Source organism: Chenopodium quinoa, unplaced genomic scaffold, assembly GCF_001683475.1.
Source record: "Chenopodium quinoa cultivar QQ74 unplaced genomic scaffold, ASM168347v1, whole genome shotgun sequence".
In the NCBI taxonomy this organism is placed as follows: domain Eukaryota; kingdom Viridiplantae; phylum Streptophyta; class Magnoliopsida; order Caryophyllales; family Amaranthaceae; genus Chenopodium; species Chenopodium quinoa.
Window position 1 is genome coordinate 2209575 of NW_018743252.1, and position 20579 is coordinate 2230153.

General features: G+C 43.5%; 1 pseudogene; it reads right to left on the bottom strand.

The window, feature by feature from the left end:
* Positions 1-2593: 2593 nt before the first annotated feature.
* On the bottom strand, positions 2594-18452 carry LOC110734840 (annotated as a pseudogene).
* Between the last annotated feature and the right edge of the window lie 2127 nt (positions 18453-20579).

A 20579-nucleotide genomic window follows, 5' to 3' on the forward strand; every position in this document is an offset into this window, starting at 1 on the left:
GAGGCTCTTGTCACCTGACCAGCTGAAGAATCTCCCCAATGCCGCCAGACAACTGGTAAGTTTTTGAACTTCCTTGACAGTACCTCATGTCAATGACCCCCTGTCCTTTTTCATGATTGGCCTCTATCCCCCTTTGATCAATCAAAAATCCGAGAAACATCCCAGACTCAACACCAAAGACACACTTCTTGGGAGTAAGCATGACCTTGTGCCGCCTGAGGCTGGTGAATTTTTCTCGGAGGTCAGCAAGGTGATCCATCTGGTGCTTGGATTTGACTATCATGTCATCAACGTGTGCTTCTACATTCCTTCCAATTTTATTAATGAAGATTGTATTAATCGTTCGTTGGAAAGTAGGTGGAGCATTCTTCAAGCCAAACGACATCATAGTGTAGCAGAATAACCCTTGATCAGTGACGAATGCCATCTTTTCCTGATCTTTTTTCAACACGGGTATCTGATGAAAGCCTGAGTAGGCTTCCATGAAGCTCATCAAGGCATGAATGGCTGTAGAGTCGACCAGACTGTCGATCTCTGGAAGTGGATAGCTATCCTTTGGACATGCCTTGTTCGGGTCTGTGTAATCAACACACATGTGCCGAGTTCCATTCAGATTTTTAACAAGAACAACATTTGCAAGGGTACTAACATTGCAGAATGAACCCAACATCCATCAGCTTCTTGACCTCGGCGGCAGCCGCCTATGATCTCTCCTCACCATGATATTTTTTTTTTTTTTGCCTAACCGGCTTCTTTTTTGGATCCACGGCGAGTTTGTGGACAGCGAGATTTGGGCTAACACGTGGCATCTCTTCCACTTCAAAGGCGAAGATGTCTTTGAATTCTTCAAGCAATTCGTGCAAGTCTGCACCCAACTTTGCAAAAGCAGTCATCCCAACCTTAACAGTTCGCTTCGGACGTGCATCGTCTAAAGGGATGTCAATATGTTCACCAGCCGGCTGGGGACAAAGATCATCTGACCGTTCCCTGATCAGTGATTGCTATTGCTTTTCCCTTTCGACGACCCCTAACTGGTCTGCCTTCCTCTTTTTACCGGCTGCCTTTGGAGCAGGCGCGACTTCCTTGAGTTAATCAAGGTCAATGGGTTCTTCGCCTTGACCGGATGCGGCCACAGTAGGCTTGACGTCTGAGAGGTAACACTCCCTTGTTGTCTTCTGATCCCCATTAAGGGAACCCACTGACCCATCATCCCTCTCAACTTTCAGCAGCATGAAGGATGGGATGATGACTGTCTTAGACTCATTGAGGGTTGGACGGCCCAAAATCAGATTGTAGGTAGTCAATTCCTCAACTACTAAGAATTTGACAACCATATGGCGTCCTTCCCCCTTTTATCCTGGCTGGATGGGTAGGTCAATCCTCCCCACCAGATGCACTACTCCACCCCCAAAATCGACCAAGGTGTGAGAGACTTTGTGCATGCTGCTAAGCTTGTACTTGAGCTTTGTTAAGCACTTGTAGCTGATCAGGTCAAACGAACTCCCAGTATTTATAAGGATCCGACCCACTCTTTGGTCGGCCACCTTACATTTAATTACTATGGGGTCATCATGTGGCCGCCTGACCTTGCCCCGGTCTTTCTCACTGATGATGACTTCAGGAAAGGTGTCTTTCAACGCCTAGCCCTCATCAACTGAGTTGACCTCCAGCCTTCTGATGTAGTCTTTGGTGCCCCGGACGGTAGGACCCCCTCTAGTAAAACTGCATGTTATAGTATAGATATGCTCTTCATCAGTGTTAGAGCTAATAGCAAGCTGGTCTGCTTTTTTGGACGGCTATCCGTTGTTTATTTTGAGGGTCACCCTAGACTTTAGAATGCAAGACTTCAGTACCCCTTTGTCAGCCAAACGGTCCAACAACCGCTTGAGGCTATAGCAGTCATTGGTGTCATGGCCTATATCCTCATGGAAATGACAGTATTTGTTTTTGTTCCGACTTTTGGCATAACCTTTCATTGCAACCGGTTTCTCAATAGTCACCCAGTCTTTGATCTCCATGAGGATGGAGTAACAGTCCGATTTGAACTCGTACTTGGGGACGTACGGTTTCAACTCTTTCTTCTTCTTCTTCTGGGATGGCTGACCAGAATTATCCGCCACCCAGACTTCTTTTCTTTTCTTGCTCTCTTCTTTTTTAGCTGGCTGAGCAGACAAACTCTCTTTTTTGTCGGACTTTTTAGGGTCCAACGGCTACTTGATGGCACAAAACTCAGTCGCCTGTATGTAAGCTTTCGCCTCCATCAAAGCCTCTTGGAGGGTGGCAACCCTCTTCCTGACGAGGTCGGACTTGAAGGTCGACCTGTCCTTCAGACCTTTGAAGAAGTATGTGTAGACCACTTCGTCAGACGACCCTTGAATCTGAATTCTCATCAGATTGAACCGCCTGACGTAGGACCATAGCCCTTCTCTATCTCTCTGTTGTATTGCTCCCAAGTCGAGACTTGTTTTCTTGGAAGGAATGTTCGTGTCAACAGAGGATAGGTTCTTTCAGAACCTCTATGAGGGTGACACGTGTCACCATACAATTGGTCCACGTGGACCGAGGAATTTTTATCCTGAACCGGATTGATATGAGAGAAAATTAATTTAATGTTTGTAAAAGTGAGGTTAAAAGGAGAGATAATTACTAAAATAACATATAGTTCTTATTACTAAATAAGGAAGTGTTGCAATATTATGAAACAGATATACAAGAAAAGTGTTGCGACTATTATAAAATGAAGAGAGTGATACATAAAATGCTGATCTTGTATTATGCTAATAGACCCTGACATTAATATGTATAGTATTAATTAAATAAAATCACAGAGATTATCATTCTTTTTTTGAAAGAAAAGATATCTTTATTCTGAAATAAAAGAGTACTTTAAAAGTAATAGTGAAAAAAAAAAATTAGAAAAACATAAAATTTTAAACTATTGTCCCATCATTTCCTGCTAATAAACTGTATTTATCCTTCCTCGTAAAGTTGGTATTTTCAAAATTTAAATAGGTAGCCAATTGTCGTTGAACAAGGTTAGCTACATTATTTGCTGATTTACCATGGGAGCAAGTTGACTCAACGGGAAGTTTTTCTAAGAACGTGATCTCATATTCCATGGCAAGGTTGATGTTGAAGAAAACTGGATCCAAAGCTTTCCAACCTCGAGCCGTGGTTGGATAAAAGTATGGAACCTTGGAGTTGATAGCAACGGGTACGATTTAATCAGTTAGTTCAGCAAATAAGCTACTGAACCTTAAAAGAAAACGTTCACGGCATGTGGTTCCTTCAGGACAAATTACCAAGTCACTTGTTGCTAACCCTCTCTTAATCCTTTCTTCATCTAATTTGCGAACTCGAGATAACCGAAATGTCGGCATTGGTGAAAGGGCCTCCCATATTGATGACAGAGAGTAGTTCATAGCGACAACCCTCCTGTTGAGGACACCAGAGACGACAACGGGGTCTAAGAAGGTGCGGTGGTTGCAGACGAAGAGGATACCACTGAACGACGAGGAGGAAGGTGGGGGTGTGGGATGACCGTTAACAGTTATGCGAAGACCCAAGACATTAACTGTTGTTCGAAACCAAATACTTGGATGTGGAATAAGTACAACGATCGAAAGTCGGATGACTGCAAGCATCAATCCAATGGGGAACCATAAGATGATGAAGAGTGCTGTAATAGGTTTTGGGAAGATCACTAGTCGACCATCATGAAAAATTACTTGAACTGGCTTATGTGAATAACACTTCTCCTGAAATGACGATGTTTAGTTTAGATATAAAGAGTTTACTGTAGTATTTCATTATTCATTTATTAAAAAATGTACAAAACAAAATTATAGTAAGTGAAAAAAAAAAAAAAAATAAAAAATAAAAATAAACACTGTGATATTTTATGGTACAAGTAATATGAGATGCAAGGAGTAATAATATTTTAGTATTCGTAATATGAAAGCTTGTCCTTATTCTCAATTAAAAAGTACATACTATTTATATTATTCTAGTTGATTAAAAAAAATATATTGATAATAGGAAAAGTTGTCATTAATAGTACAACCTTTGGCCCCTTTTTTTAAATAATACAACCTTTGGATTACACCTGAAAAATATTACAACATTTGGGGGATTTCTATTTTAAATAAGACAAAAAACTTGTAACAGGTTAAACAAGTTGTCTATGACACTACGTGTCTTCATAAAATTGGTCTAAATTAATGTCTTCATATAATTGGTCTAAATTAATAATTTTTTATTATAAAAAAAAATAAATAAACCTCCAAGCCCTAACCAGCAGCCCCTTCCCCCGGTGACCCTCTTGCCCGTCAAACACACAACCCCTTCCCTAGGCGACCACCTCCCCGTTGCATACCACACACCTAACCCCAGCGAACGCCACGACGGCGGCATGAATGCAAAGAAATGGCGGGATGAGTGATTTTTAGGCTGGAGTTAAGAGTCGATCCGCATCGGATTTTAGGCTAGATAAAGAAGTCCGCGGTGGATTTTAGGCCGGAGAAAAGGACAAGGTTGTTTTCAGGGCTGGGGAAGAGGAGGGGGACGGTTATCGGAGGCTGGGGAAGGGGAGGGATGGTATTTCAGGGGGCTAGGGGTAAGGGGAGGGGTGGTTTTCGCGGCTGCTGGAGAAGGGGATAGGTGATTTGCGAGGTGGGTTGAGGAAGGGGATTAGCGATTTTCGGTTGTGGGGCTAGGGTTAGGGGTTGCTGGAGGTGGTGTGAAGGTGGAGTAACGGTGATGTTGATTGGGAGGAGAGAGAAAAGGAAAAAAAACCATAAAAAATTTAAAACAATCATTGAGCGACACGTGTCATGGATAACCTGTTTAACAGGTTACCAACTGATTATGTCTTATTTAAAATTAACACACGATCTCCCAAAGGTTGTGATATTCATGTATAATCAAATGGTTGTATTATTTACAAAAAAAAAAAAAAAAAAAAAAACAAAGGTTGTATTATTCTTGGCAATTTTTCCTTGATAATATTCTTAGTGGTAATTTATAATATTACGTAACATTTATTACCATCATATTTTTTAATTTTATTTATATTATTATTATTATTGTGCATCTATCCCTTACCTAAATATAAGGTAATAATGATAAGTGCATAATATACTCTATTTTTAGTCCCTAATATTAGTCCAATGGCCGCTTTATATTAGTTATTTTACGAAATTATCCACTTTAATAATTTTATTTCTTAGTTTATGTTAGTATTGTATTTTATAGCTATTTTTATAATAATTGGTACTAAATATTTTGTTATGTGTTTTTGATAGGAAAGCTAGAGGAAAAGAAAGTGGATTTGATCAAATAAAGAGAAAGTTAGCCCATTTTACTACTTCAAGCAACAAAAGCATCACGTGCCTTTATCATAAAATAAAAAGAAAACAAAAAGAAAAACAAAGAAAAGAAGAAGATAAGAACTGGTTTTGCATGAAAACCAAAGCTCAAAACTACCATATTCCATATGTTTATTTTCAACCTCTTTCCTCCGAAATTCAAGGAGAAGATGAAATTTTATCCAATTTTCAAGAATTTATCCTCCCATGCATATACAATTTGAGGTCGTTTTTGGGTATAAAACCCCCCCAATTATCCCTTACGGAGGACGCTCAACTACAACCAAAAATCTGAGAAATTGAGAGTGAAGGTTTCAATCGGGTCCTTGAACTGGCGCAAATGGAAGAGAAGAAGGAAGTTTAGTCTCAAATTCAAGGTCGAACAAGAACGACGGCAAATTGCGGGGTCGAAGCCGAGTCTCATACGAGTGTTCTTGAGTACAATTTTATAAGTTCTTCTTCTTACTCAATTGTTTTAATTCATACCTTGTTAATTCCTTTACTACTCTCATTGACTTATTTTGATTTGATTATTAGCATAGTATTTTGGTCAGTATTGTTAAATATACTTTGAGTGATTTTTCCGATTCAATTATTTATTGAACATGCTTGTTGATTCGGGAATTTTTCCCCACCAATCACCATCTGACAAGTGGACCAATCAGGTTCCGCCATGTGTCCGTCACATGGGCCAATAGGAGCATGCCACGTGTCAAGCAATGATCCGTCCACTATGGACCAATTACGACACGACACGTGTCCTTCCCATGACACCTGGGATAACCGGTCACCTAGGCCCAACTTCCGAGGGAAGCCCAATCAGCCCAAGGTTAACCTAAACCTAGATTGACACGTTTCCCAAAGTTATAAATACCTCCCTTAATCCTCATTAAGAGAGATGACACGCTAAAAAACGCAGATTACACACATTAAACACTCTCACCTAGAGAGACCAAATCACTTTAATTTCCGCATTAATTACTCCTTAATCAAGTACTAACTTGACCGTCGGAGGCGGATCTCCAATCATCCGGAGCATCCGTTTGTTTTGCAGGTACAGGCGTCCGGTTCCAGTCTCAGAATTTTAACTCTCCCGCAGGACATCAGAAAACCCCGAAATATCTTGGCGCCGTCTGTGGGGAAAGTACTTCTGAGATGGCATCCACGTTTGTACCGGCTCCTGAAGAGAGACGTCCCCTGGACGACCCTCTAGTTCAGTCGGACCACGATACTGAGAATGAATTTGAAGTTGAAGCTCACACAGCTTCAGACGGGACCCTAAGGACCCGACGTGCCCGTTATACCGAAAAGAGGGAACGGGAACATCTTCAAACTGGAAGCGAGCCAGCAGGCGCACCGCCTGTTCGGCAGCAGCCGACTGATGGGTCTGCTCCCATCACAAGGAACGAACTCATGACCTTCATGAGGGACTTCAAGGGAGAAATTCAAGAGTTGATCAACAAGAAGCCGCCTGCTCTGGACAAGGAGCAGTCGGCTAAGAAACCCTCCACTTCACGGAAGAGGAAACCAGTTCAAGGGCGAGAGGCGACCCCTCATCCTAAATCTAGGAAGTGGGAGCCACCTGCCCTTGATTTCACAAAATACCGTTTTCCTACTCCAGGAAATAGGAAACCTGTTCGTCATATTCAGGCGGACGGGTCGAGGAAAACATACACAGACGCTCGGCTACTGGTAGAGCAGAAGAAGAGTGACCGATTGTCAGAGTCGGCCTCTACTTCAAACTTCCAAGACAGTCTGCGAAATACCTCGATGAGGCATACTCAGTCGCATCATGAGAGTCAGTCACGCGGCACCTCCCGTCAGTCCGGCTTTCATAGCGACCAGGCGGTACCAAACTTACCGTTTGTACCGCAACAACATTATTTTTTACAGCCACCTCCGTTTGGTGGACATGCAGCAAAAAATGTCCAACCTATGGACTGGCAGCTACGGATTCTTAGACTTGGTGAACAGCCGTCGGCCTTCTCCAAGGAAATTACTGAAGCCGCTCAGCCGGCCAAAGTAAAAAATGTATTAGTAGGCGCCTATGACGGCACTACTAACCCAGAAGACCATCTGATGGCATTCACCAACCTGATGTACCTTCAAGGGTTGGATGATCCCACTTGGTGCAAGTGTTTCCCAGCGACTCTCAAAGGAATCGCACAACAATGGTTCGGCAACCTGTCGACTGGTTGTGTAAATAACTTCAAGACGCTTGCTTACTTATTCACCTCCAACTTCGCCATGAACATCCCTGCGAAGAAGACGACCCTTGATTTAGGAACAATTCAGCAGGGCGAGAAGGAGGGGCTTCGTTCTTACATCAGGCGGTTTAACCTGATGAGAATACAGATTCAAGGGTTACCGGATGAAGTAGCCTATACTGACTTTTTCAGAGGTCTCAAACGGGTCGACCTTCAAATTTGATTTGGTCCGAAAGAGGGTGGCGACTCTTCAAGAGGCCTTGATTGAAGCGGAAGCCTATATACAGGCGACTGATCTTTGTAGTACGGTAAAACAGTCAGACGGGAAAAGGTCCGACAAAAGAGAAGGACGACAGAAGCAGTCGCCAAACAAAGACGAGAAGAGAAAAGAGGTCTGGGCGGCTGATTCCTCTAAACAGCCGGCCCAGAAAAAGAAAAAAGAATTCAAACCATACTCCCCAAAGTATGTGTTTAACAAGGATAGCCAATTTATCCTAAAGGAAATCAAGGGACGGATCTCAATTGAGAAGCCGGTCCCCATGAAGGGTTCTGCAAACAATCGGAACCAAGAAAAATTCTGTGATTATCATTAAGATGTTGGTCATCACACCAATGACTGCATCAGTCTCATGCGGTATTTGGACCGCCTGGCTGAGCAAGGTGATCTTGACACTTATGTCAAGAAATCTACGGGGAACACTTCCTCAAAAAAGCAGTCGACCAAAAAGAATCAACAGGCCGACAGCTCCGATACAGATGATGCAGTCGTCTACACCATTGCAGGCGGCTTCTCAGGAGGCGGCCCCACTATTAGGGGCAACAAAGACAATATCAGACGGTTAGATGTAAATTCCGTTCACCAAGAACGGCCCTCTAAATATTCATTTCCTGAGATTTTCATCACTGAAGAAGATCTAGGAGGGGTAAAGGGGCCGCATGACGACCCTATCGTTATTGAATGTAAAGTGACCAACCAGAGAGTTGGCCGAATCCTCATAGATACCGGAAGCTCCTCAGATCTCATCAGTAGCAAATGTCTGTCGAAACTAAAATATCAGACTGATTGCATACATCCGGCCTCCCACCCTTTAGTAGGGTTTGGAGGAGGAGTCGTCCACCCAGTGGGACGAGTGGATTTACCCATCCGTCTGGGCGAAAAAGGGGAAGGACGACACATGGTAGTCCGGTTCCTGATAGTAGAAGAACTCTCGGCCTACAACATGATTCTAGGACGACCAACCCTGAATAATTCCAAGGCTGTTATAATCCCATCTCTTATGTTGCTCAAGTTTGAGAGGGATAATGGAACAGTCGGGTCCCTAAGGAGAGATCAGAAGATGGCCCGAGAGTGCTATCTCTCGGATGTCAAGCCCACTGTTATGGCCACTGGGTCAAGTGGTGGAAAAACAGACCTTGACAATGTCAAGGAGAGTGCGCCTGTTCAAGAAGCAGGCGGCAAGAAGAGAAAGGCAGCCCAGACAGGGGCCGCAAGAAAAGACAGAAAATAGCAATCATTGGCAGAGGAGCGGTCGGATGAATTCCGCCCTCAGCCGGCTGGTGAGCATACGGACCTGATCTTAGACGACTCGCGTCCTGACCGAACAGTCAAAGTTAGGACGACTGCTCTGAGAGTCCTGGGTGACGACTTTCACAAACTATTGAAAGAATACAAGGACATCTTTGCATTCGAAGTCCATGAAATGCCAGGCATTAGTCCTGATCTGGCGGTACATAAACTGGCCGTGGATCCAAAAAAGAAGCCGGTACGGCAGAAGAAGCGGAACCATGGCGAAGAAAGAAGTCAGGCGGCAGCCGCTGAAGTTAAAAAATTACTTGATGTAGGGTTCATTCGGCAATGTTACTTCCCAGACTGGGTTGCAAATGTGGTGCTTGTTAAAAAGCCGAATGGCACCTGGCGAATGTGTGTAGACTACACAGACTTAAACAAGGCGTGCCCCAAAGACAGTTACCCTCTGCCTAAAATTGATAACCTGGTCGACTCAACAGCCGGCCATGCTTTGATGAGCTTTATGGACGCCTACTCTGGTTTCCATCAAATTCCTTTATGGAAGAAAGATCAGGAGAAGACGGCCTTCGTCACTGATCAGGGGTTATACTGTTACACGGTCATGCCGTTTGGTCTTAAGAATGCCCCGGCCACTTTCCAGCGAATGATAAACACTGTGTTCTTTGATCAAATTGGGAGAAATGTCGAGGCATATATTGATGATATGATTGTCAAGTCTAAACTTCAGAAAGATCATCTGTCGGACCTCCGAGAAACTTTCGCCACACTCAGGAGGCACCATGTCATGCTCAATCCCAAGAAATGTGTCTTTGGAGTTGAGTCTGGGAAATTTCTCGGATTCCTTATCAATCAGAGGGGAATAGAAGCGAACCCTGAGAAGGTGCAGGCGGTCATTGACATGCAGTCGCCTCGTACCATCCGAGAGGTTCAGAAGTTAACAGGTTGTCTGGCGGCCTTGGGAAGATTTCTAAGTCGATCAGGCGACAAATGCCTATACTTTTTCCAGGCAATTAAGAAAAAGGCAAGGTTTGAATGGGGGCCGGATGCTGAGGCGGCCTTCTAGAAATTGAAAGTTCACTTGCATTCCTTGCCAAGGCTGGTCAGCCCTTTGCCCAAAGAAGTACTCTACATGTACCTGGCCGTCTCTGATCATGCGTTAAGCGCTGTTCTCCTTGCTGAAAGAGACGGCTGTCAGCTCCCGGTCTACTTTGTCAGTCATGTACTGAAAAATGCCGAGTTGAGGTATCCCTTAGTGGAGAAATTTGGTCTTGCACTCTTCATGGCTGTTAAAAAATTGAAGCCCTACTTTTTGGCACATGCAATCGTCGTGTATACAGACCAACCTATCAAGCGGCCACTGACCATCATGGAGTCGTCAGGCCGAATGATCAAATGGGCCATAGAAATACAGAGCCTCGAAGTTACTTTCGAGCCTAGAAAAGCAGTGAAGGGGCAAGCCTTTGCTGACTTTATTGTTGAGATGACTCGTCCTCCTGACTCTCAAGTTGCAGACCAAGTCAGGAAGGTATATGTGGACGGAAGTTCTACTTCAAATGGTTGTGGAGCAGGCGTCATATGTCAGTCGCCGGAGGGCGACAGGTACGAGTATGCTCTACGCTTCAGTTTTCAGGCCTCAAACAATGAGGCAGAATATGAAGCTTTACTAGCCGGAATCCGCATGTGCAAGCTGGTTGGGTGACCAAGGAATTTCACACTACTTTGCATCTGTCGGTCGTCCACAAGCAAACGGCCAGGTAGAAGCCTTTAATAAAATCATCTCAGACGGTCTCAAGAAAAAGATTGAACGAGCAGGCGGCCTATGGGCGGATGAATTACCACATGTTCTCTGGGCCATTAGGACGACTGAAAAAGGGGCGACTGGAGAAACTCCATTCCTCCTAACTTATGGTGCGGAAGCTGTTCTTCCAATAGAACACTACGAGCCGACTCTTCGAGTAATGCTATATGACGAAGAGGCAAACTGGGAAGCCATGCTCCTGGCATTAGACTCACTTCCTGAAAGGAGGGGCAATGCTGTCTTGCGCCATGAAATTTACCGCTTGAGAATGACTAGATCATACAACAAAAAAGTACACAGGCGTCCACTCAAAGTGGGGGACTTTGTACTTAGAAAAATGGAAGCAGTTGGTAGGGCTAATGAGTCTGGCAAACTAACTCCCAACTGGGAAGGACCCTACCGAATCTGTGAAGAGGTCAGGGACGGTACCTACCGTCTGGGAACACCAGACAGACAACCGTTGCCTCGAACTTGGAATGTAGATAATCTTAAGAAATATTTCTTTTGAATGAATAGTCAAGGGCTACTTAATAAAAGTTTGCATACTTAATATTCAATTTTGTACTAAGAGGGGCACGCCTACTAACAAACAGTCGGCTACTCTCCATTCTCAGTTTTTACTCTATCTTCAGAGGGGCATGCCGTCTGTACCTTTACAGTCGGCTAATCTCCATTGAGTATTTTACTCTATCTTCAGAGGGGCATGCCGCCTGTACCTTTATAGTCGGCTACTCTCCATTGAATATTTTACTCTCACCATAGGGGCATGCCGTCTGGACATATAGTCGGCTACTCTCCATAGAAGAGGGTCGACTGGTTCCAAACACACAGCCACCCCCCTTATACTTGAATAAAAATGATCAGGGCCTGGCCGACCCTGTGCCTAAACAGGCGGCTACCCTCCTTTTACTTAGCACCTACGTTCACCAAGAACTAACCAAGGCCACAGGCCGAATGATCAGACCAGGCGCCAAGCCAACTGATCCAATCTTCAAAACTAATACGACCTGTCCCAACATCATAGCAGGCGTCCGGCGGCATCCCTTCGGATGAAATTCGTCGTAGAGAGCAGCTCCCTTTTGGGTGGAACATTGCTCTATAAACTAATTATACGGCACCTATACGACTGCCCCCAAGGGCAACCACGTAGCCGTTTTTGAGACAAGGATAACTCTATCACTAACCAAACCAGTGGTAGCAGTTGGCATCTGAGTCAGATGACCGCCTGTATTACTTGGGATAAATGCAGGGGGTACCTCTTGAGTTAATAGCCAACAAACATTGGCAAATCAAAAGGTTCAGCCGGCCTCCGCCGCCTGGTACCTTTACTACTCAAGCAGGAGTGACGGCGACTGAGTAACACCAAAGTTAACTCATAGTCAATCTCTCAAACTTAGTATGGAGCCTAAAAGGTATGAGTCGTCCGCCTGTTTTTAGCAAACAAGGGCTCTCAACCACTACTCCTGCTAGGTTAACAACTTATGAGTTAAAAGCCAACAAACATTGGCGAATAAAGGGGAACAACCGGTATCCACCGCTTGATACCTCTACTACTCAGTTACTAGGCGACTAGGTAACAATCATGTTTACTTGGTCACTCCTTAAAAATTTTAGTATGAAACTAAAAAGATGTTCATACAGCACCTGTTCACACTAGATTAAATATGGCGGGAAACAGTCGGCCTAGACGGCCTAAAGTCTCTAGCCTAAAAGCATGACAAGTGGGAAACAACTTTCCTACTTGGTTAATTTTACAAATGACAGGACCGCCTGCCTAAAGGGGATCCAGTCTTTAAATGGTTCGAATACCGATTGGATATATGGCCGACTGATCGTCTAGCCTGGAAACAGACAACCAGTCGTCCAGGGGCATAGGCGACGTGACTAACTATCCGTACCTGTCTGCAACTATCGGCCATGTAAAACAGTCGGTATAGTGTACAATTGGATATCAGAATATTCAATACTTAAACAAATTTGAAGCAAAACAAAAATTTCATTAAAAAGAAGCCGGTCATTAAAGACCGGCAAAATATTCAGAGCCCCGGCCCCATGGCCGGGTAAATACAAACAAACGGCACGCAGGCTGTGGAAAGAAGACATAAAACTTAAGAAGGGGGCAGATCTTCAATATTAGCAGCTGCCGCCTGGTCAGCACTCTTCTTGCTGGACTCGGCTTCAGCTGCATCCTTCTTTGATGCATTACCCCCAAGCGGCACAAGCGCCACTACCGGCTGCTCCTCCTCCTCCAACGCCTCTTCCTCAGCAGCCGCCAACGCCTCTTCCTCAGCAGCCGCCAGGATCTCTTGATTATATCTATCAGAACACTGGCGGTACGTTTTTTCCCATGAGGCAAAGTCGGCATTGGGGAAGAGGCGGCCCCAAGTCATGCGCTGGATTTGAGCAGAGTCTTCCATCATCTCCTGGACCAGCTCTTTCTTTTCTTGCTCGGCCTTTTCTGAGAGCTCCTGAGTAAGACTCTTCTCCTGGGTCACCAGGCGTACCTTTACGCTCGCCAAGGATTTCTCCAAGGTTTCGTATGAGGACATCTTTTGGCGAAGAGGTCTCAGCTCGGCCTTGAGGTTGTTGATGGTCGCCTCCAGCTCGCTATTCCTCTTCTGGGCCGCCTCTAACTGAGCCCGGATAGCGGCGGTAGCCTGCGCCTGATAATAAAAAATATCAATGGTCAGAACTTCATTTTGGGCAATTTGAAACATTGCCTTATCACAGTCAGAGGCGGCCATAGCTTTTGCAGCCTTTACCTCTTTGTTCTTCCGATCAAGCGGCTTGCGAAGGCCGTTCACTCTGAGCAGGGCCTAAGTAAAAAGGGGAACAGGCGTCAGTTTCCAAACAAAAAGAAAACAGGCGTCCCGGAATTCAAATACTCAAAAATATGCTAAGTATACCTCAGCAAGGACCCCTGCAATCCCGTCTAGGTCAAGGGTGCCGACACCCCTGACCGCCTCCCTTTTAGCTGGAGGAACGACCTTGATCATAGACTTGGCCACCTCGACCAAGTCAGGCTCCTGAGGGCCGGCTGCATCAAGCATAAACAAACGGATTAGACCTAGTAAAGAAGGGAGCAAGTCTAAAATTTACAAGGACAATTTCATACTTCTAGGTGGTCCAGCCAGAGCTTTAGAAGAAGTGGCCGGCTGTTTCTCAGCCGCCACATGTTTCCTGGTAGAACCAGGAGAGCTCGCAACAGTCGTCCTCCGGGCCTTAGGGTCCGGCTGTTGGGAAGAAGAAGCTCTTGGAGCGCCCGTCTAAAAAAGAAGAAAAGAGTCAGTATATGCATAAACACAACTCCAAAAAGAGGGTGAAAGGTTCGAAGCCCACCAAGGGTGCCCCCTTGTTGGGGGAGTCGGTTGATGACTGTTGCATGATGGAGGCCCGCAACATGGCCGCCGCAGTCTTGGAGGCCGTAATTTTGCTCATGGCGTCCGCTGCAAAAACAAAATAGCAAAGTTAATAAAAGTCATAACAAGAAATGCACGGAACAACAGAGTATTCGACAGGCCGGCTACCTCTTGAGCACCGACTGCTGAGGCCACAGGCGGCCAAAAAGTACTCGTCGTAGAGCCATTTGAAGCTCGGGACGCAGTGCAGGGGTACTTGCTCTCGTACCCCTGAAGTAGAGTTCACCTTCGACTCTACTTTGAAGAGTCCTTTATCTAGGATCTCTTTCTTAGCCTTGGGGGGAACAGGCGGCATGCTGCGGCCGCCTGCAAGAAGGGGCGGATTCCTGTTCCACCTGTTGAAGCGCTTGTTCAGCTCTGTGTCTGAACTCTCAATGATGAGGAAGGTGCTCCGCCAGTCCTTCCATTTGTTTGCTTTACCTCTCGTCATGAGGTAGCCCCTGTGGCTCGTCAATTGATACCAGCCGGTACCGCCTGCCTTAGGGGTCCGGCTGAGGTAGTTCATGTGGGCGAAAGCCTCGAAGCTCGGCTCCACCCCGTGCAGTTCGCACCCGGCCACGTAGCCGAGTACGTTGACCTAGGAGTTCGGGGCTAACTGCCATAACCCCAACTCATACCCATCCAAGATCCGCTGAACAGCTGGATGTAGTGGGAAGCGCAGCCCAGCCTTGATGGCCGCCTCGTAGCAGCCAAAGCAGGCGCCATCATAACTGGTACCAGCCGGCCATACGACTGTGTCTTCTGGATCTGGCACGAACACTAAAAAGTCGGGGCCCATTGTGTTGTTTGCGATAAAGCTCTCCACTTTCTCTTGTATGGCCGTGATCCGGCCCCGAGGTACCGTGCAGTAGTAGGGGGTATTTTGCTCTCGGTGAGAGGCGGATGGCTCCGCCCAATCGTCCCCTTTCTCAACTGCGTGACAAAGCCTCGCCTCTTGTAGGCGACTGTTTTTCTCTTCTGTGTCCAGGGAAGCATGGCCAGAAGAGCTAGACTCGGAATCGTCCTCTGACGAGTCCGAAGAGGACGAATCTTCCCCTCTCCCGGAGGGGCCCGCCTCCTCTCCTTTAAAAGGAGCAGGAGAGAATGTAGAATTGTCAACTGTAAAATGGGAAGGGGTCACTTTGACTCCTCCCTCAAAACTGTCGGCTTTCAAGCCGCTTTGTTTCACTTCCACATCTGGCGCCTGGTCAGATGTTTCACTAATCGGCACCCTGTGGGAGGAGCCGTCTGAGTTTGAGATCCTGGCAGTCTTTTTTGTTCTGGCCATCATGCTTTGCATAGACACAGATACAGTCGGACTTTGTATAAAGGGCAAAGATGGGTCCAGAAAAGGGCAGGCGTCACTCCTAGTCCTAGATTCAGCCGTCCCCGGTGACCGGCTGATCACTAACCTAGGTCGTGTCGTGTGCTTCCGTGGTGCCATTTCAAAAAAAGAATAAAGTAAAGAGAAAATTAAGAGTAAGAGAACCGACTGTTACCTGAACGAGTGACGATTGATGAAGTTCTGAAAATCCTTTGCAGTCGGCTTGTCAGAGCAGGCGGTAGGCAGAAAGGGTCCAAAATGTCAGAGCAAGTTCAGGGGTCCGAATGTTCTCTCACAAAGTTTTCAAGTGAGAAAATGACCGAAGTCAACACTCCTCTATATAGGCGAAATGAGAAGGCGAAGGGTCACTTCCAGAATTCAAAATTTTGGCGGGAGAATCTCTCGGCCTCTCGCCGAGTGACTCCTGTAGCAGGTCGTCGCCTGTTACAGGGCGATACCTGTCACAGGCAACACGTGACCAGTCACGTGCCACCTGTGAGGGGCAAATGATTAGGGGATTTTTCCCCACCAATCACCATCTGACAAGTGGACCAATCAGGTTCCGCCATGTGTCCGTCACATGGGCCAATAGGAGCCTGCCACGTGTCAAGCAATGATCCGTCAACTATGGACCAATTACGACACGACACGTGTCCTTCCCATGACACTTGGGATAACCGGTCACCTAGGCCCAACTTCCGAGGGAAGCCCAATCAGCCCAAGGTTAACCTAAACCTAGATTGACACGTTTTCCGAGGTTATAAATACCTCCCTTAATCCTCATTAAGGGAGATGACACGCTAAAAAACGCAGATTACACACATTAAACACTCTCACCTAGAGAGACCCAATCACTTTAATTTCCGCATTAATTACTCCTTAATCAAGTACTAACTTGACCGTCGGAGGCGGATCTCCAATCATCCGGAGCATCCGTTTGTTTTGCAGGTACAGGCGTCCGGTTCCAGTCTCGGAATTGTAGCTCTCCCGCAGGACATCAGAAAACCCCGAAACACTTTTTATTAGTGATAAATTTTACAATTACGTGGTTGATTGTTATCTTTCATTGTGTGTGATTGTGAATATTTGCTAGTTATACGGTTTAGCTTAGTTACATCGTATAATGAAGTAGCCCCTTCTCATGTTAAATCTGCGATTTTGGTCATAATATGAGTTAGGAGTATTTTCAATCTAATTATTCTAAACATTTATGTGATTAGATTAATTTGCACTAATGATGTCTCCTAGTTTATAATGCTTCCATTTTTAAATTATATGAGTTGCAATCATATTTGTATAAGTTAGAATGGTTTAGAGTCAATTTGGCTTAGTTCGTAATTGACTAAAATCAAGGGATGATAGGGAGTCTTTGTTATCTTAGGCTCTACACTTAGTCAAATAATTATAATCGGTGGTAATCAAGGTCAATTGTATGTCGTTGCTAATAACTAAGTCAAGTAAGAGTTATATAATGAAATTGTTAGTTGTGTTGTCAATAGTAGTTTAGTTTAGTTTAGTTCGTACTAGTTTTATTAATTTAGTACTATCTTAAACTAATCCCCCCATTTCATGTACATATGTGAATAAATGTATAGTATGTAAGTTTCCGTAATATTTTGTAATTTAGTTAAACGTTGATTTAAGAGTTAAAAGTCTCCTCGTGGGATTGACCCTTGCTTACCCTTTTACTAGTTGTTAATATATTTGAAGGTTAAGTTAGGAAAATAAATATTTAATTTTATATGGTAAACGACTCGTATCAAATAACTTAACAAACTTTCTTTAAAAACAAACAACAACAACAACAACAACAACAACAACAACAACAACAACAACAACAAAGTAACAAATTTTTGTCAGGAAAATTTTGTATAGGTGATGACACATGTATTTTGGGGATAATTATCGAAATCACTATAGTATATAATAGATAATACTCGAGCCATGCTTGGTTTTTAATGATGGTAATTGAAGTTAAACATAGAAGTCTCATGAAAAATGTGATCTTAAATTCCGTCGTAATAATAAATAATTATTTATTCTTGTCATAATAATAAATAATTAAAGTATAAAGTATCTAGACACATTAAAAATTTTGAAAAAAATCTAAACGAAAAAAATAGAGTTTTTGAGGGAAAATTCCCTCCAAAAAATCTCTAATATAGTTTAGGTATATAGATAGATGGGCTTAACATTTGAGCGGGAAATTTTTTCATGAGATAGCGCCATGTGTACAGCTTTGGGAAAAGATGACATTAGCGATTGCTATTTTAGTATTAGTTATAGAAGTATAGATATAATGCATGTGTAAATTTGGACTAAGCTATGATTTTACATTATATCATACGATAGATGATAAGCCTAGTGCATTACTTTAAGGGGTCGTTTGGTTTGCACAGGGGAATCGGAATGGAATGCAGAAAGGGAATGAAGGAGAAAGGAAAGGATTAACCCTGATTTGCCCCGGTTGTTTGGTTGTAACCAGGAAACGGAATGAAATGCTGACTGATTCCCTTTGTGACTGTTTGGCTCAAACTAGGGAATCAAACCATTCTTGATTCAGACAACAACAAAAAAAAAAAAAAAATAAAAAAAATTCATTCGTGCTATAGCAAAAAATGTCAACAATGCGAATTCTATAGCAAATTCAATCACTATGAAGGCATTTTTGAACAAATTAAAGAGTAATATCTTATTACAAGTGCATGAACAATTAAAAATCTTATTCGTGTTAACAAAAGTAAATAAGAAATGCGACATTCCTCTTCATTCTCTCTCCACCGCATCGCCTCCGCCATCGTCGACACCTCACTGACCTCCTCCACCGCCATTACTAGTTTAGAACAAGGCAAATCCACAGAGTTATCTAAATTCAAGAAAAAAAAACGAAAACTGCATTACAAAATGGAGGAATTAGGGCTTCCCTGCAGCAGACGGTCGACGGTCGCAACAGGTGGTCGATGGTCGCAAAAGGGTGGTCGGTGGTCACGGATCTAATGTCAAAAGGCTCACCGGCGACAGCGACGGCTTTAAGCTCGTTATGGTTCACTTGAGAAGCTTGAGGAGAGAGAAAGAGAGAGCGGCGTCGGTGTTCGACTTAGCTTCACCGGTGGTCGTGACGTGAACACCGGTGGCGACAACTCTACAGTCGGACGTGAACACCGGCGACGGCAACATCTTCAACCGTGGCAGGGAGCAGAGCAGTGGAGAGGCTTGAGAGGAGAGAGAGAGGAGCGTGGGTAATGAAGGGGAATGCGAATGCAAAAGGCTGGGGGTGTGGGGAATGAGTTTAGGACAATTTTGAGTAAACCCAAAAAAAAAAAATGGAGAATGAGAATGACAAAAGATGCAAAACAAACACTTACAAAGGGAATCATTCCCATTTCCTTTCCCCATTACAGCGAACCAAACGGCCCCTAACTATAAACAAATAGTTACCAATGGTAGCTATGATCAAAGTTATTGGCAGTTAGTTGGCTTAATTTCATTTGTTCTTTTTTAATTGTAACATTTGAAATTTTATATTATTTAATTTGCACACATTTGGTTAATTGTCTTTTGATATTTATACATTTTGGAAAAAAAAAAAAGAATTGTTAAGTTTGATATTTTTATATTTGTGTCAAAATTTTCACTATTTTTCATTTTTTTTTTCATTTTTGTCAAACTATATCATTAGATATCTAAATTTAACTTCCTCATCAAAATATTGTAAAAATTGTCATCAATAATACAATCTTGGGGTGGTTGGTTTCAAACAAGACAACCTTTGATTATACCTTTTAGTATGACCGTATCATTGAGGGGTCTTAATTTTAAACAAGACATAAACGGATGTAACCTGGTAAAGAAGTTACAATGCCACGTGTTGCTATATGATTGATGACATAAATAAAAATTTTAATTTATTTATTTTCTTTTTCCTTCCCCCAAATACTGCCACTAATCCACCCCCTCTCTCCACCCCACCACCACAGCACCACTCAGCCGACACCCTCAGGCCATCTCCTTATCCCGACCACTAGAACCGCCACCTCCCCTTGTTGACCATCACACTGTCAACCTCCACCACCAGGCCGAAACTCCAACACACCCCCCACCAACATCCATCCTAATTGCGGAAGCTTCCTGGGACGATGGTTTAGGTGAGGTCGGTCATAAGAAACTCCAACTCGCTTTGATTTCAATGATAGCGAAAGTCGATTGAGGAGAGAAAGTTTAGGAGAGAGAGGGGGGAGGGGAAGGCCGCTTAAAATTACTGAAGAAATGATTCGCTAAGTGTAGACTTAGGGATTTGTTTATCATCTATTTGTATCGGAAAAACGGTGCCCGTTACAAATAACAAAGTATTTCTATCGCACAATACGCTTCCGTTACTTGCAACGTGCACCTCTTAACCTGTTACAAATACTATTCTTCATACCCCCTACGTTGTTTTATTGTAACGAACTGTTATTTTGCCCGTTATTAATAAGTTTATTGTAACAGGCAAAATTTGTCTGTTACAAATACGGTGTTACAAATAGCAAATTTTCCACTAGTGATAACAAATTTAACCCGTTTTTCCACAAATTATTACATGATTTTGTAAATAAAAACCACATGCTTATTCGACAACAAAAATTAAAATACGTAGAATATTAATTATAGATTAATTGACAGAATTGTTTTAATAATCATCTTATTACATTATTTAGCACACAACGTGACAAAGTGATGACATGCACGTCATAACGTCAACCCTATATCATTGTCGATTTTGTCATGCCATCAGGAAGCAACTGCATGATGATACTTGTGTTACGATAAAAAAAAAAATCAAAAATATTATTGTAAATTATTACTGTTATTATTATTTTATAGAATCTTCCTTATTAATAGCTTCAAAACATTAGCTTTTTATAATTTTAAGGGTTTTTTTTGTCAGAAACTACCAAATAATAACCTAAATTTTGTGA